The sequence below is a fragment of the Episyrphus balteatus genome, chromosome 3, assembly GCF_945859705.1.
Source record: "Episyrphus balteatus chromosome 3, idEpiBalt1.1, whole genome shotgun sequence".
Taxonomy (NCBI): Eukaryota; Metazoa; Arthropoda; class Insecta; order Diptera; family Syrphidae; genus Episyrphus; species Episyrphus balteatus.
The window spans coordinates 114,633,444-114,649,704 of NC_079136.1; the positions used below are offsets into that span (position 1 = coordinate 114,633,444).

The 16,261-nt window shown below is 30.0% G+C and overlaps 1 long non-coding RNA gene across 1 annotated transcript; it reads right to left on the reverse strand.

The window, feature by feature from the left end:
• Positions 1-11,919: 11,919 nt before the first annotated feature.
• LOC129913285 (uncharacterized) lies at positions 11,920-12,467 on the reverse strand. The gene is made up of 2 exons (XR_008772028.1): positions 12,354-12,467; positions 11,920-12,222 (listed from the first exon to the last, which is right to left on the reverse strand). It is a non-coding gene; the product is annotated as an uncharacterized LOC129913285 (long non-coding RNA).
• Between the last annotated feature and the right edge of the window lie 3,794 nt (positions 12,468-16,261).

The window sequence follows — 16,261 nt, forward strand, 5'->3', positions numbered from 1 at the left end:
TTAGTAGCTCTCAAACAGGGCCGTGATGACAAACAATCGAATTTGTAGCGATTATAAGTAAATACCCGTATTTACCCTCGTTTTGGTAAATACCCGGTATATACCCAGGGTATAAACCCACAAATGGTATATACCGGGTATTTGCCCATCGCTATGCAGAAATGCTTTTTCAAAATTCTCAGTATCCCTTTTAACTCTTCTACGATATTTATTTTTTCGCTTTCCGAACCTCATTCCTGCTATTGCATCTCTCTATTTCCTCGATTGCTCCTTTTTCAAGTATGTCTTTGGCTTATTGACTGAAACTTAAGATATCTCGGCCAATAAAAGAGATATCGAAAAGATTTAAACAGCTTTTGAAAGAATAAAATATGTTCTCATAGACACCGTTACAAATTTGTTTATAATGAATTATCCCACATAAAAACATAACCTCGAAAACAGCCAAAATTAAGCTATTTTGCTTTTTATAACGGTAATATTTCAAAAACGGAGGCCAATCAAATTTTTCTGACTTTGGATTCGTGTTCAGCACCCCAAAAACCTCTAGAAAAGTATATTTTGGTTCTTGTGGCAAAAAAAAGTTAAATTTTGTTGAAAAGTGCTATTAAAAATAAATATTCGGCAAAGTTTAAACATGCATAACTTTTTTTCTTATGAATTGAACTAAAATTTTCTTTCAGATAATGAAAGATTATAAAATTTTAAATCGAATATAAGAAAAATGGTTTTCCTACATACTCCAAAAGTTAGTAAAAAATGCAATTGTTTATAACAAAATCAATTATTTATAAATAATTTTTTTTTTAATTTTTTTTTTTAAGTAAATTGTTGTGTGTACAATTGGTAATATGTGTACCAAGTTTTATTTATTTTTATCATTTCATTACTGAGATATAGCCATTTTAACAAAAAGACCTGAAAAATTTCATTTGTTTATAACTTTTAACAAAATTGAAATTTTTTCAAAAATACTTTGGAATATTATTTTTAACATAAAAATCTTCCAATATATACAAAAAAAAGTATCAAATTCGAGAAATCGGTTTTAGGTGGCCCACTTGAGAAAATTTGACTCAAACAAAAATAAACAAAAATAAACAAAAAAAAAAAAAGTTTTTGAAATCAATTACAAATGTGCATTAACTTACAGCAAAAGATTGCTAGGCAAGCAGAGGCTACAATGATAAATTTCATTTTTTAAACTTTTAAAAGTAACTCGTATTTGGTTACTATGTATCTGGTATGGTTTCTATGAAATTCAGAATTGTTTATATAGCAACAAGAAATCATTAAAACTAACTTTATTATTTTTTTTATTTGTTTCTAAAATAAGTCGTGACTATTTTTGCAATAAAATTCTATATAAATAGGAGTTCTACATACATTAAAAAATATTAAAAACAATTATAATTGAATTTTTTTTTTTAAATGTAATGAGTTCATTATTCTCTTACTTTAAAAATGTTAAGTTTTAAAAAAATTATATTTGTAGTTTTTGGCAATATTAATTCTAATGTATGCATCTTTTCCTTATGCCTCAAAAGTGATAAATTGTTAGTAAGTATAAGTATATCTATCTTTCTTTAAAAAATGACAAATCGAAAATTTCACAAATTCATAAATTTTTTCAAGAAATGTTTTAAAAAATAATATAAAATTTGGTTAAAAAGTTACAAAAAAACATCTCTTTAAATGGTTTTTCTTTAAAACCATGCCATTATGCCATTAGATTTCTTGTATAACAACGAATTTTTTAGAGACAAAATTTTGAAAGTCGTTAGACCCTATTTTTTTTTTTTGTTAATTTTTAATAGAATTAAAAAATAATTTGATATGTTATAAAAAACGAAATTTAAACCGACACATAAAAATAAAGTTTCAATAAAATTATTTTGTTAATTTTCAAAAAATAGATTTTTTCAAAAAAAAAGAAATCAAAAATTGAACTGATTTAATTATAATTTGACCAATTATTTCAACTATTAATGTTTATGTTCAATCGGGCTCGTTTCAAAATAAACAAAAATTGAACTTTTTCTTAAATCTAAAAACGATTTTTTTTTCTTAATTTTTAAATTAAAGCTACTACAACGTTTCAGTATAAAAATTTTCATTGAGAAAGTTCTAATTCAAAAAAGCAAGTACCTAACAGCATTACGGTCCAAAAAAAAAATGTTTTTATTTCAAAAGTACGACCTTATTCGCCATATTGCATGTATTCTTTTTAATTTAATGATAATGATTTAAATTCGATAGTTCGACAAAGTATGATAAAATTTTCCCCTATGTTATAAAATTGAATGACCTATAAAGCATTACAAACAATTCTTAGAATCAAATTTTCTAACGCAACACATTGGAACTTTTCAAAATCAGACTTTCAATATCACTCTTCTTCGTATCTGATGCTGATTTTGAGAAGTCATTGTCCTTCTCGCTTTTTCGAAGAATTCTTCTGATCAATTCATCAGCGTTTTCGATGTTTCGGGTGTCAATAAACTCTCCTCTTTGCGCCAAACAATTTAAAATGCATGAAGGACTTACCCAATGCCACAAAAAAAAAAAAAATAATAACAAAATTTCTTTCTTCCATCTAACGGCTTAATTGTATTTCTATTGAATAATTCACAAGTTCGATCGAAATATTTCTTGTATTTTTGTGTCTACCTTCTGCGGGTTTATAACCCTAATTGATATATAGCCCCAATAAACTGAGACATTTAACAACAAAATAATTCATTGAATTGACAGTAAATAATATTGCGATGATAAGTACCCCTTCGCTCTTCTTAAAACATATAAAATGACACAATCACAGACCGCTATGTATTTATATGTGAGCTTCCAATCAAAGAGACCCAATGAACTCGCTCCAGACCTTTCTTTCGAACAAAAAACCACAACAAATTGAATAAATATTCCTTCTTCTCGATTGCTGACTATCGAATCGAATTGACGTCAATATACACGAATTGAACTCATGTCTACAATGCAGTCTATAAAGATACCCTCCAAAGAGCTCTCTTCAAGGCGACATGATGCCTTATTCCAGCCACCCGCCACCAACAACGCAACGACTACCAACGACGACGGACAAATGGCTGGTTAGCAACATATAAAAAAAAAAAAGCAAGGGTTGACAATCGCGCTCCTTCTTTTCATTGAAATTCGAGAATGCAAAATAGATTCTTGTTGTCGGACGAGATGTTTTGGATGCATTTCATTTTGCAATACAAATAATTAGAATACAGTCTCTATGGGATGGCGGCCTTGTTTCGAAAATGATTTTGAATGTCCTATGGGAAGCCAAGTCAATGACCACAATACTGCATATTTTACGGTCAAGGCCGTAGGTAGTAGGAAAATAATTTTCAAAAAATTAGAGCTTTAAGCCTGCCTAACTTTCTCGAGTAGGTCTTTTCAAAAAAATTTTGTAAGATATTTAAAAAACATCGTACAATCAACAAAATCTTCTACTACCTTTTTTTTAACTAAAAAAAAAAAATTATTATTAATAAACGAGACGGAATGCATCCTTCATTTATTTTGAAGAGCCCATTTTGCATCCACCCCCTCAACCCCTTCAAATGAGTACTGCCATGTCTTGTGGTTGCATGACCAGAAGTTATTATTGCAATCAGAGATATATAACTTTGTGTATGGAGCAAATCGAATATTGAAAATGCATTGTTGCATAAATGGAAATTGCCACAATTTTGCCTCAAGTCTATTAGTGCCAGGCGAAATCTAGACGAAATGTCACAACCTTAATAAATAAAGAGATACGAGGTTTTGTGGTTAGTTCACAGTTGCATTATATTGAATTCTGATTGATTCGCTCGTGGAGGTATTGAAATGTTTTGTACTTTTGGATAAAATTTCATTTTATTGACCGCAAATTATTTTGTTAAAAATTAATTAAATACTTTTATTGGAATATTAGACATTGTTACATTTTTTAATTTTAGAAAGGATATGTATTTTCGTAAGAATTTTGCTATTGCGAAAAAATTCAGTCCCAGTCTGTCTCTTTCAGTCAATCATTCTGTCAGGATGTCTTGGACAAAAAATAACTGTAGGTACCTATCGTATACCAATTTTGGAAAAGTTAAATTTTCTCAAAAACGACTCCAACGATTTTGATTGAAAATATTCGAGTAAAAGTTTTTAGACTAGGTTTATCTTTTTATGAAGTAAAAAGTTTCTTTTTAAAAATCGTTATAAACGGTACCTTCCATAGAACGGTTTTTTTTTTTTTAATTTCTAACTACATATCTCCCATGTTACTGGTTCAATTTCAACAAATTTTTTGCTTAAATCAAAATTTTCAAAAATTACATTTTTTTTCGAAAAAATTGAATTTTTTTAAACTTCGGCTTTCTCTTAAAAAAAAAACTATTTATTCTTTTTTTAAAAGAAATAAACTAAATACTTTTTTGGATCTTAATTTCATTTTTAATTTACAACACTTGTTAAAAAAAAAAACATTAAAAAAAAAACTGAATTCTTCTTCTTCCTTTTTCTCGGCGCTGTTATGATCTCGATGTCGAGGGGATCATAAGAACTATCCCACGTAACTGCTTCACACTAGTGATCCGCCTGTCGGGTTCGCCGGGTTGACCTCAGAAATCGGCGGCAAGCCTCCCGGTTTTGTATTGTTCCATTTCTAAGGCCAACTGAATGCTGGTGGTTTTGCATTTGCTTGTACCAGGAGTTTTTAGGCCTACCTTTCGTTCTATTTCGTGTTGGAACATTGTATGATATTGCTTTTTTGACGGGGTTCTCAGGATCTCTCCTTTGAACATGGCAATACCAACTGAGTCGGTCGTGTTCAATTTTTTGGGAGATGGTATTTTTAACATGAAGGCTTCCTCGGATCTTTGTACTTCTAATTCTATCAAGCTTTGTTACTCCTGCTGTCATGCGAAGCATCTTCATCTCAGCTGCCGTTAACTTACTCTCATACTTTTTGTACATTGTCCAACATTGTGGACCGTATGTGAGTGCTGGACGCACAACTGCGGTGTAGAGCCTTCCTTTCAGCTTAGGGGGCATTTTTCGATCACAGAAGATAGCAGAATTTTCCCGCCACTTCATCCACCCTACGCTTACGCGATGATTGATATCGTCATCACAAGTACCTTCGTTATTTATCATAGACCCCAGATATTTAAACTTTTCACACTTGGGAAGCACTACACCATTCAAATAAATGTCAGGAATAGGCCTGTGTGGATCAGAAAATGGGCAGCATAGGTATTCTGTCTTTTTCGCGCTTATGCGGTACCCACTACCTTCTAGAACATCCACCCATACATCAAGTGCTCGTTGCAGGGATATCGGGTCTTCACTTATGATGGCTCCATCGTCAGCAAAGAATAACTGATGCACTTTTGGGTCCGTCACTTTGCCTTCGAGCAGGTAATCAAGAACGGTAATAAAGAGCAGAGGACTCAAGACGCTTCCCTGGTGTACACCTACTGTGATTTCGAATTCTTCGGTGACTCCAGCTGCACATCTTACTTTAGTTACTGCTCCATCATACATGTCCATAATTATCCGCACATAGGTTTCCGGAACTCCTCGTTGTCTGAGGGCCACCCATATCAGATCTCGTGGTTGTCGATCGAATGCTTTTTCAAAATCAACCAATACCACATGCAAATCCTCCAAGGAATCTCGATGTTTTTCCATAATGATTCTTATACTCTGGATTGCATCTGTGGTTGATTTACCCGCAACAAACCCGCACTGGTCATCAGATAGCCTTATTATTTTTCGCAGTCGGCTACCCAAGACTCGCTCAACGATCTTCATGGTGTGTGGAAAAAAAACTGAATTGAAGTTGGTAAAAAAATAAATACTCATTTGTCCATCTTTAAATTTTTTTTGCGAAAGGAAATTCAACGTAGAATCCGATAAAACTATTAAGAACTTTTTTATTAAAAGGATTAATCATTCCTTAAAATTTATTTAAACTTTTATATTTTGCTTAAAACAATTTGATATGTTGTGTGGTCCCATAATGCGGCAATATGTTTTGAATCAATTTTCAAAGTTTAAACTTTAAAGTTCATTGTGGCGTATATGTGCAATATATTTTTAACCCATCAATATTGATTGTTTACTGATTTCCTATCAAACATCAAAATTTGTATACTTATTTGTCATTATACTTTGAAAAATCTAACACTCACACGCTGAAGAAATTTGGTAAGAACCTAGTTCGATTTTTCTCCGTATGTTTTCTCCGTATGTTGATTTTTTTTCCAATTTTATTTTTCAGCTTGATCATGATTAAAAAAACATCAAATATCAACATGAGAACAAAAATTCCTGGCAAAACCCATGAGATAAAAAAAATATCTTTTTTACTATCTTACTATCGCTTGTGATTCATAAATTAAATTACCTACTTAGAAAATTTACAACTTAAAAAGCAAATATTTTGTTTTTAGTTTTTTTGTTCACACTTTTTTTGCTTCACTCGTAGTTTGGTAAATATTTTTATACTTTGAAGATTTCTTTTCTGAGAATTTATTGAAAACTGAGAAAAGTAATGCTGCCGCTAAGAAAGTTCATTTCCTGAGGTTAAACATATAAAAATGAGCTAGTAATTGATTTTAACTAGAATTTTTGTTGCCGTCACATCCTCAAAACTATATCTTAAACACTGATTCATTGAATGATAAAAATAATTACAAATGGGAAATAAGAGAATGGCGAACACCAGAATCTCAAATGAAGTAGATCGAAAAGTTTCGAACGAAAGATAACGAAATAACAACTTGATGAATATTGCCAAGAACTTATATAGAAAACAATTTCTTCTTTGGTCAAGACTATGATTCAAAGGATCAAAATTTTAAAAATAACCAAACTTAAAAACCAAATCATTCCATGACGTAATTTATGTATATAACTTCCAGTAAAAACTTTCTGGCCTCAGTTACAAAATCGTGTGATATGTATCTTATTTCTCTGCTTCCAATAAAAATTCAATCTTTCACTTTTACGTACTGCGATCCCTGATTCGGTATTTGAAGTCATTGTCCCTTGGATTTCTTGTGATCGATTGGTATCGTCATTTCATATACAAACTTCAATAACGCGGGTGATGGCAATAAACTTTCCTTCTCCATGCCATTAAATTAAAATTTATGAAGGAATTACCCAATTCCACAAAGAAATTGATGAAAAAAACATTTTTGTGCAAATCTAACAAAAAACAATTGAATTTTGTATTGAATAATTCAAATGGAATTTTTGGGGGAATTATTAAATTTTGTTCTGATTTTTAAGTTTGTTTTCTGTACAGACTTCCGAAGAGTTCAAGGTATCTAAGATGAACTGTCCTATTTTATGACAGAGAAATTCAAATATTAAAAATTCAAGTGTCCGTCTCATGGACTTTTTTTTTTATTAAATTCGAAAAACATTTGAAACCGTCTGTGTTTTCAAGGTCTTAATCTTAAAAGTTGCAAATAAGTTTCAAATCATTACAAAATTAATTTCAAATTTATTTTAAATCTATTCAACATTAGTTTAGAATTAGTTGAGATGAAAATCCTGAAAACCAAAATCCCCAAAACCTAAAATCCCGAAAATCCAGTAAATCAAAAATCCAGAAAATTCAAAACTCAGAAAGTCCAGAATGTTAAAGATCCAAAATTCTGAAAACCCAAAATCCCGAAAATCCAGAATCCCGAAAACCTAAAATCCTGAATGTTATCCCGAAATCCCGAAAAATTGTATAGGTATTTCGTTTTCGAAAAAATAATTCTAAGTGTAAAGTTAACCCTTTCGAACCCAAACTATGAATATCAATATTAAAAATTTTTCTTTAGTATTTTATCGTGTCAAGAACATTAAAACTAAGAAATATGAATAGCAAAAAGTTATTTTCCAAAATAGTAAATAGCAAAACTAATGTGTTACTCTGTGTTACCGCGGTCTGTGACCACTAAAAACAGCCGGACAACTGAGAAAATATTTTTTTATATAATAATAATGTACCTATACTACTTCTTCTAAACTAAAAAACAAAACACTTTCTGGATTTACATTTTTTATAAACTTTATAAATACATTATTTTCAAAATTATGACCATATAAAAAAAATTGTGAATTTCAGTCCCTTTTGTGATAAAAAAGAATTAAAAATATGATATTTGACTAACTTTTTGTAGAAATCCAGTAACTAGAAATTATTACCTTTCAATTAAGCCATCGAACCTAAAAAATTATTTAATGGAATATATTTTTACGAATTATTAAATATTATGTTACATGAGAGTAACGCTGGGTTCGAAAGGGTTAAGAAGTCAAGGCATACAAAACAGTATTACTGTATAGTTCCTTATGCATATGACTATTTGTTAAACTAAATTTTCAGTGAACAGACAATTTTAAAGAAGTTTGGATTTTCCGGATTTTGGGTTTTTAAATTGTAGGTACCTAAGTTTTCGATGTTTTGGTTTTTCGCAATTCTAGGGTTAATGGATTCAGAATTTTTGTGATTTTCGGGATTCTGTGTTTTCGGGAATTTCGAATATCAGGATTGTGTCTGTCACCTGTATAAAATTTTTTTCTAGACTGTAAGTTATACACGGTTAAAAATTTTTGTGTAGATTCTAAAATTTGGGTTACATATGAGGCAGCACCAAATTTTATTTAAATTTAATACTTGTAATGTATTACTTTTAAGATTAATACAAAATGTATTGAAGTTTATTTTTTTATATTAAAAATCAAGGACGTTTTCCTTAGTTTAAAGTTTCAGGTTATAATGATTATTCTTTCTTTTTCTTTTTCTTCTTTATTATTTTTATTTTCTTTCTTTCTTCTTTAAAATGAAACAAAACATTTTTGAAAGCGATTATTCAACATAAATATAATAATGGTGATATTATTACCTCTTATATTTTTTTTTTCACAAACTATGTGAAGTAAAATCTTATTGCCGATAAAATTTTGTAGGTAATTCATACATTGCACTTTGAAAAAAACACAAAGCGTATTTAAATTAGTGCAAATTCAGTTTTATTTATTTATTTTTTTTTTTTTTTCAGAAAAAAGGTTACCATTTTTCTGAACCAAAATCGTTTTATAAAGGTTCTTTTCCAGGTAACGATGACCCTTAATCAAGACACAAAATAATTTCTTTCTTTTTTAAAATTGCTTCCATTTTCGTTTATGCTTTTAATACGAGTGATTAAAATATAATTTTCTTCTTAAAATTTTAATTTAAGTGCAAAGAAATTAATTTTAAATTAAATTTTTTTTATATATTAGTTTTTTTGACTACATTTTGTATAGCCCAGGGAAATTAGTAAATTAAATCGCATTTTTCGCGGGACAAAATTTTTTTCATGGAATGGGTTCGGGTGGTTGTCCTTATCATAAAAGTCAATTTGTTGGGATAATTGGAGGTTGGGAACAGCCGCCATCTTGGAAAAGAGATTGGTATCGTTTTTATTGAATAGCTCCATTGTTATTCATTTTAACAAAAAATGACAAAGGTAAGACTTATTAACAATAAAATTATCTAAAAAATGATATAAAAAACAATTCCGTGAGTTGATTAAATAAAATTTTATAGTTTGTCAAAGTGCGGGTTTGTATCGCAAGGTTGGGACAAAATGACATTTGCTCATATATCTGACGAACTTTTGATTTATCTGGATAATTCTTCAAGAATGAATTATAGTACTTATAATTACCTATAAAATGAGCCCACAATCGTTATTCTAACCATCGTATTGTAGAAGTAATCTAACTCCGAAACTCTCCATGTATTAGTCAAAAGTGAGAAAAAAGCTAGTTTTTTGCTAGTAGGCCGAGAAAATTTTGGGAGTAGAGGTATAACCAAAATATAAGTACGTAGTTTTGCAGCCATACGCGTGTAAGTGTCGATTTCAAAGGTCTGACAACTCTAATTTTGTGCTTTATACGGTTTTTGGGGGGTTAAATAACGTACCTAAGTTTTCCAGTTAATGTGAATGGGCTAAATTTATACTAATTGTAATTATAAATATACAAGCTGATGCTTTATTATTTTTCCTAAATCTGGACACTTCAATCTCGGCGATCGGGTTAATAGAACTCACGATATAAGCTTTTTTAACTAACCATATCAGGCTTTTCAATTCAAATAAACAAACAAAAATCTAAACAAAAAAGTCTCTAAAACATAATCGCATAAACGTCTTATATCTTGAGTTCTATTGGTCACATTCTCAAGATTGTGGTGTCTAGATTTAGCAAAAATGATAGAGCATCAGTTTTTATATTTATAATTTCAAATAGTATACATTTAGCCCATTCACATTAAGTGGAAAACTTACGTTATTTAACCCCCCGAAAACTGTATAAAGCACAAAATTAGAGTTGTCAGCCATTTGAAATCGATATTAAGACGCGTATGGCTGCAAAACTGCGTACTTATATTTTGGTTATAACTCTACTCCCAAAATTTGCTCGGCCTTATAGCAAAAAACTAGCTTTTTTCTCACTTTTTACTAGTACATGGAGACTTTCGGAGTTGGATAACTTCTACAATATGATGGTTACAATAACGATTGTGGGGTCATTTTATAGATAATTATAAATACTATAATTCATTTTTGAAGAATTAACCAAACAAATCAAAAGTTCGTCAGATATATGAAAAAATGTCATTTTGCCCCAACCTTGCGATACAAACCTGCACTTTGACCAACTATAAAATTTTATTTAATCAACTCACGGAATTGTTTTGTATATCATTTTTTAGATAACTTTATTGTTAATAAGTCTTACCTATGTTTTTTTTTGTTAAAATGAATAACAATGGAGCTATTCAATAAAAACGATACCAATCTCTTTTCCAAGATGGCGGCTGTTCCCAACCTCCAATTATCCCAACAAATTGACTTTTATGATAAGGACAACCACCCGAACATATTCCATGAAAAAAAATTTGTCCCGCGAAAAATGCGATTTCATGCCCATATTTTGACTAATTTCCCTGAGCTAGTAATTGAAAGTAATAAAAAATATATAAAAAAAATCGCAAGTATCAAAACTAATTTTTTTTTGTATTGAAAAAGGCTTAATTCTAAAGGTTGTACCTGTAGGTACCTATTAAAAATTACGACAGAATTCTTAACCGTGTACCAATAAGTTTCGCATCTATACAAGTAAGTTTCAAATTGGTTGCAAACCAGTTTGAACTCAAATCAAATCAAATTAGCTTCAACAGATTTTAAATTAAAAAATATAACAGCATACGCAAATGACCTAATGTGCTGTTATTAAATCAATTAGAAAAAAAAAATTATTGTTCGAAATTTCAAAATAAAAATTTGTTTCATAATTCATAGAACAAATCTCAAGCTCTCCAACTAATCCAATCTCGCAATGAAAACCCCAGAGACTAAAATTTATGTTAAATTTGACATTCGTATGCTCTAAATAAATCCCAACAAGATAAGCTTCAGCAATAAATTAATTAACTTTTGAATGAAACGTGTTTATTCCCCCCACGAAACCTTCTGAAATCTAAAAATAGGAGAAAATATTGGCTTGCATTTGATGAGAACGTGCATTTAAATTTATATTTTAAGCTACAAAGTATCAAGCGCAAAAAACCGCGCAAGCAATTAAAGCCTTATCAATCCCAATTAAACTCTCAAGCCTCAAGCATTATTCTCGTGTCGGTCGTCGTCATTTTATGCATCCAATCAAATCATGAAAGATTTTGGGCGCCATTTCAGTACAGTCTCTATTTGAATATCGTTACCATCTTAATCATGACACGGAGCCCCATTGGCGCCAGTTTGACAACAATGAAAAGACAAAAAAAAAAAAAAAAAAAAAACAATTCATGAAAACAAAAATTTAAATAAAAAAATAACAAACAAAAAAAGCTAAAAATGTTTTTATTATCTTTAATGGATGCGCGTAGCAGATCGTTTGAGTCTCAATTACAGAACTGTCAAGCATTTGAATTTGAACACACATTATATTTGATATCATCGGGCACTCTCTGTTCACTGTTTAATAATTATTTTATTAAACGAAACGTAACATCTAAAGGCTTCCTGTCCCACAGACATGAGACATCATTTAGTTCCAATTAAATGGCATTAGACTCACTCAGAATCTCTGTGTAGTGTCTCCTCTAGGTCATTCCCGCTGTGCCTCAAGATCGCCACCGCCCTTCTATTATGTGTGTAGCTGTAGATGAATGCAAAAATATTTATTTTTTTGTTTATAGTTTTAATTTCTTGGAATTTTTGCACGAGAATCTATTTTATCTTCATGGTCCGTCCATCTTCGTTGAGTTCAGTGCAACCATTTATACTTACATAAACCAAATAATTTATTAACGTGTCGACAATTTTTCTGGGGGCGTTTGTTTGTTTGTTTGAATCTTTTTACTTGATTTATTTTATTTTTAATTTGTATATGCAAGTGGCTGCTCCCTGGATGATTTTATGAGGGGGCGTTAATACGATGGGTTCGTTTAAAAAAATAAATGCAAAATTCTAAAAAAAAAATGGGATTAAGAAATTGTTTTAACTTTGTATATACAAGTGAGTACTCATAGTAGAAGATCTCGTCATAGAACGACCTACCAGTTGAGAGTTAAGTACATTTTTATTAAAGGTAGTGTCTATAGAAACAGTTTGCTTTTGGGTTGCCTAGCGATAGCCTGTCGGCTTAGTGTTGCCACGTTTAAAAATTATTTTTTTCAGTTTTTTTCTTTTCGATTACGTGACCTTGCTAAAATGGCATGTCTTCAAAGTGTAAAAAAATGTTATGTCTTGAGTTGATACCTTTTTGTTAACAATGATGAATTTAGAAAAATGTCAAAAAGCTATTTTCCTTCAAGGAGAAAAAGGACCACCGAAAATCAAGCGGATTTCGGATTAAATAAATCAGATTTTTGCATGTTTTTATCCAAGCTGACTTCCGTCTTAAATTAAGCGGACAAATCTTCTTAATTTCGTGAATATGCGAATATTAAAGAAATCCACTTAATTTAAGCGGAAAACTTTCTTACTTTTATGTGGAGACATTTTAATTAAAAAAAAGTACTGGCAGCCACTAGAGATCGATCCTACAAGTGTTGGGTTAAGTTTAAAATTCATATTAAAATGAAATGAAGATCACCTTAAATTTAACAGAATTTAAGCGGATTCTTTTAATATTAGATCCTTCTATTATAAGAGGGTGGGATGTAAGGTGGTTATCATTTTGTTTTAAGGTGTCCTTTTTTTCTCCTTTTAATAAAAAGTTTGTATTGGAGTCGACAGATATTGTAAATACGTTACTTTTATACTTATTTATATGAACTTTTCTATAGTAAATACATTTGTATTCTTGGCTTTAAGTCTACAATAATAATAAATTCATTGTAAATATGTATATGTCAATCAAAAATATAAATAATCTACAACCCAAGATATGAACGCTTAAAAGACAAAACCGTCACATTTGATGTTTGAGAAATAATTAACCAAAAATTAAAACGAAATGTTATGGTAGTAATTTTTATGCTTTTATGTCATACAAAATCAGCACAACTAAATCGTTAACGACTAAATTGTTAATGACATTAGAAAGATTTTGATTCAACGTATTACTTGCTCTACAGGGCAATTATTGGCTTCGTGTCGAAAAAAAATCTGTAAAACGAATTTTTGAAAAAGTATGAAAAAAATGGTTTTCTTTACCAAACTGAATCCCAAAAATTATAACAGTTACAAATCTGAAAAAAAAAATCTAGTTGATAGCTACAGCTATAAGGTATGAGTCTGTAAGGTTTCAAATCTTTGAAGCAAATAGTTTGGCTGGAATTTAAAATTTATCGTACAAGGTCCAAAACCCCATGTTATTTCCATAAGAATCTTCAACCGGCACGGGTTAGAATTATTTCAGGGACCTGAAACTTGGGAAATATTTTTTTTATTTATTTCCAACAAAATAAGCGCTTGGAAGCAAAGAAATTCCATAACGAAAAGAAAAAAAAATAACGACCACCCTAATGTATACATCGCAAAATAAAATATACTCTTTTTTTCTGTGTTTTTTATCTTTCGTCCTTTTTTCTTAAATTTGTTTCAACCAAATCTTGCATTGTTTACGAGAAAAAATTCAAGACGTGCATTTTATTATTTTTCTGTCTCTACATTTTGAACAAAAGGGGTATTTTTTAACAAAAAATTATCAATAACTTTTCTGTTTGTAGCGAGTCAAAACAAAGTTGTATAACAGAGTTGTAGAACATTTTAAGGTGAACAATCTTTTTCGGAAGTTTTTTTTTCAAAATTTTGATAAAAAGTTCTCTAAACTTAAAAATTTTCGTTTTTTTTTTACTTTTTTTGGCTTGTAACTTTTTTAATATTCAGAATATGGAAAAAGTCTTCTCAATATAAAGCAAAATTCAACTGTCTACGTTTTTTCTTTTACGTAAAATGAAACAGAAATCGAGATATTTAATAAAAACTTAAATTCAATATGGCGACCAAAAGGTGAATTTCACGAGAGTGAAAAATTAAGGGTTATGAATGATATCACTGTGATAGTTCAAAAAACCGACAGAGGGCTCTCATGTCTACTAAAGATAATTCGAGTATGCTGAATACGATGGCGTTCTCAGTTTTTCTGGATTAGGTCTAATAAGAAAGATTTTTGCGTTTGAAATTTTGTTTGCACATGCCAAAAATGAAGGTATAAAACACCATATATTTTCCAATTCTTGATTTTGTATCGATGTAAAATGATGGAAAATCTATTTTTTGGAAGGATAATACGTAAAACAAGTTATTTGAAAAAAAAACGTCGACTTTTTTTTTCCCTTTTACTAAATTTTTTAACTATAAAGGTACAAATTTATACGAAAATTCAAAAAATTTTTGTACACACCTTTTATTTATTATGTTAGTACTCTGGAATATTATACATATGTAGATGTAGATATTTAATTACAAAATCAGGCATGGTATCAATATTTTTATTTAAATTTTTTTTAAGTTCAAAAACAATTTTTTTTTCTTAAGGTTCAATCCTTTGGGATTCACTCTTTCACAAAAAAATACTCTTGAATATCCAACTTTCATTATAAAAAAGAATAAGTTAAAAACTTTAACTATCTCACTGTTTAAAGTGCAACTTACTTTTAACATAAACTGTAATGATTTGTTGAAAATCACAAAAGTTGCCGTAACTTTTTCGGAGTTTCAAAAAAACTTGCTCATACTTTCAGACATGGCCGATCGTACCAAAAGCCCCTTTTTTCATATTGCAAGTTTTGCCAGTTTTATTTTTTGTCATACAACATAGTAAGAAAACGATTTTGCCCCCCACTTCCCCTACATATGTATTGCGTTAAAGCATTTTGTAATTTTTTTATTTTATAAACTAAAAATTTGAGAAAAAAATATGGTTTTACTGCTACTTTTTTACTCTTAAGCATAACCAATATTGTAGGTAGGTAGGTTCTACCTATTCGTATTTGTAAACAAAGCCATATTCTATCCCGAAACACAAGATCAAATCGTTGCCACCGAGTGCTGCATTTTAATTTAAGTAAAACGAAAAATACAAGAAAAATTGAAGAAAAATCGACGTTTTTTTGCCATAAAATAATGATTTAAAATGTCATTTGACAGATTTTTTTTTCGATAACTTCTTTTACGAATAATACTTCTCAAAAAATAGATTTTCCGTCATTTTACATTGATAAAAAATTAAAAATTGGAAAATATATGGTGTTTTATACCCTCATTTTTGGCACGTGCAAACAAAATTTCAAACGCAAAAATCTTTCTTATTTGACCTAATCCAGAAAAACTGAGTACGCCATAGAGTTCAGCATACTCGAATTATATTTAGTAGACATGAGAGCCCTCTGTCGGAAAAAAAGTTCCATTTTCGAAAACAGTGTATTCAGCCAATTATTTTCTATCGAATGAGCAAAAAAAATTTGGTGGTGGTACAAACTCCTAGGTCACCCATACCTACGGTGACCATCCGTCCCGGTTTACCCGGGACTGTCCCGTATTTCTATAGCTTGTCCCGGGTTTTTATTCAAGAAACCCGGGACGTAGGTATAAGTGTCCCGTATTTTGTAATTTGTCCCGTGATTGTCCCGTATTTCCACATTCACTGGTTTTGTATTCAAAATTTTAAATACATTGTACGGGAAAACAGTGGTTGGAAAATAATTTTTTTCTAATTTTTCGAATAAAAGCATTAGTTTTTAAAAAAT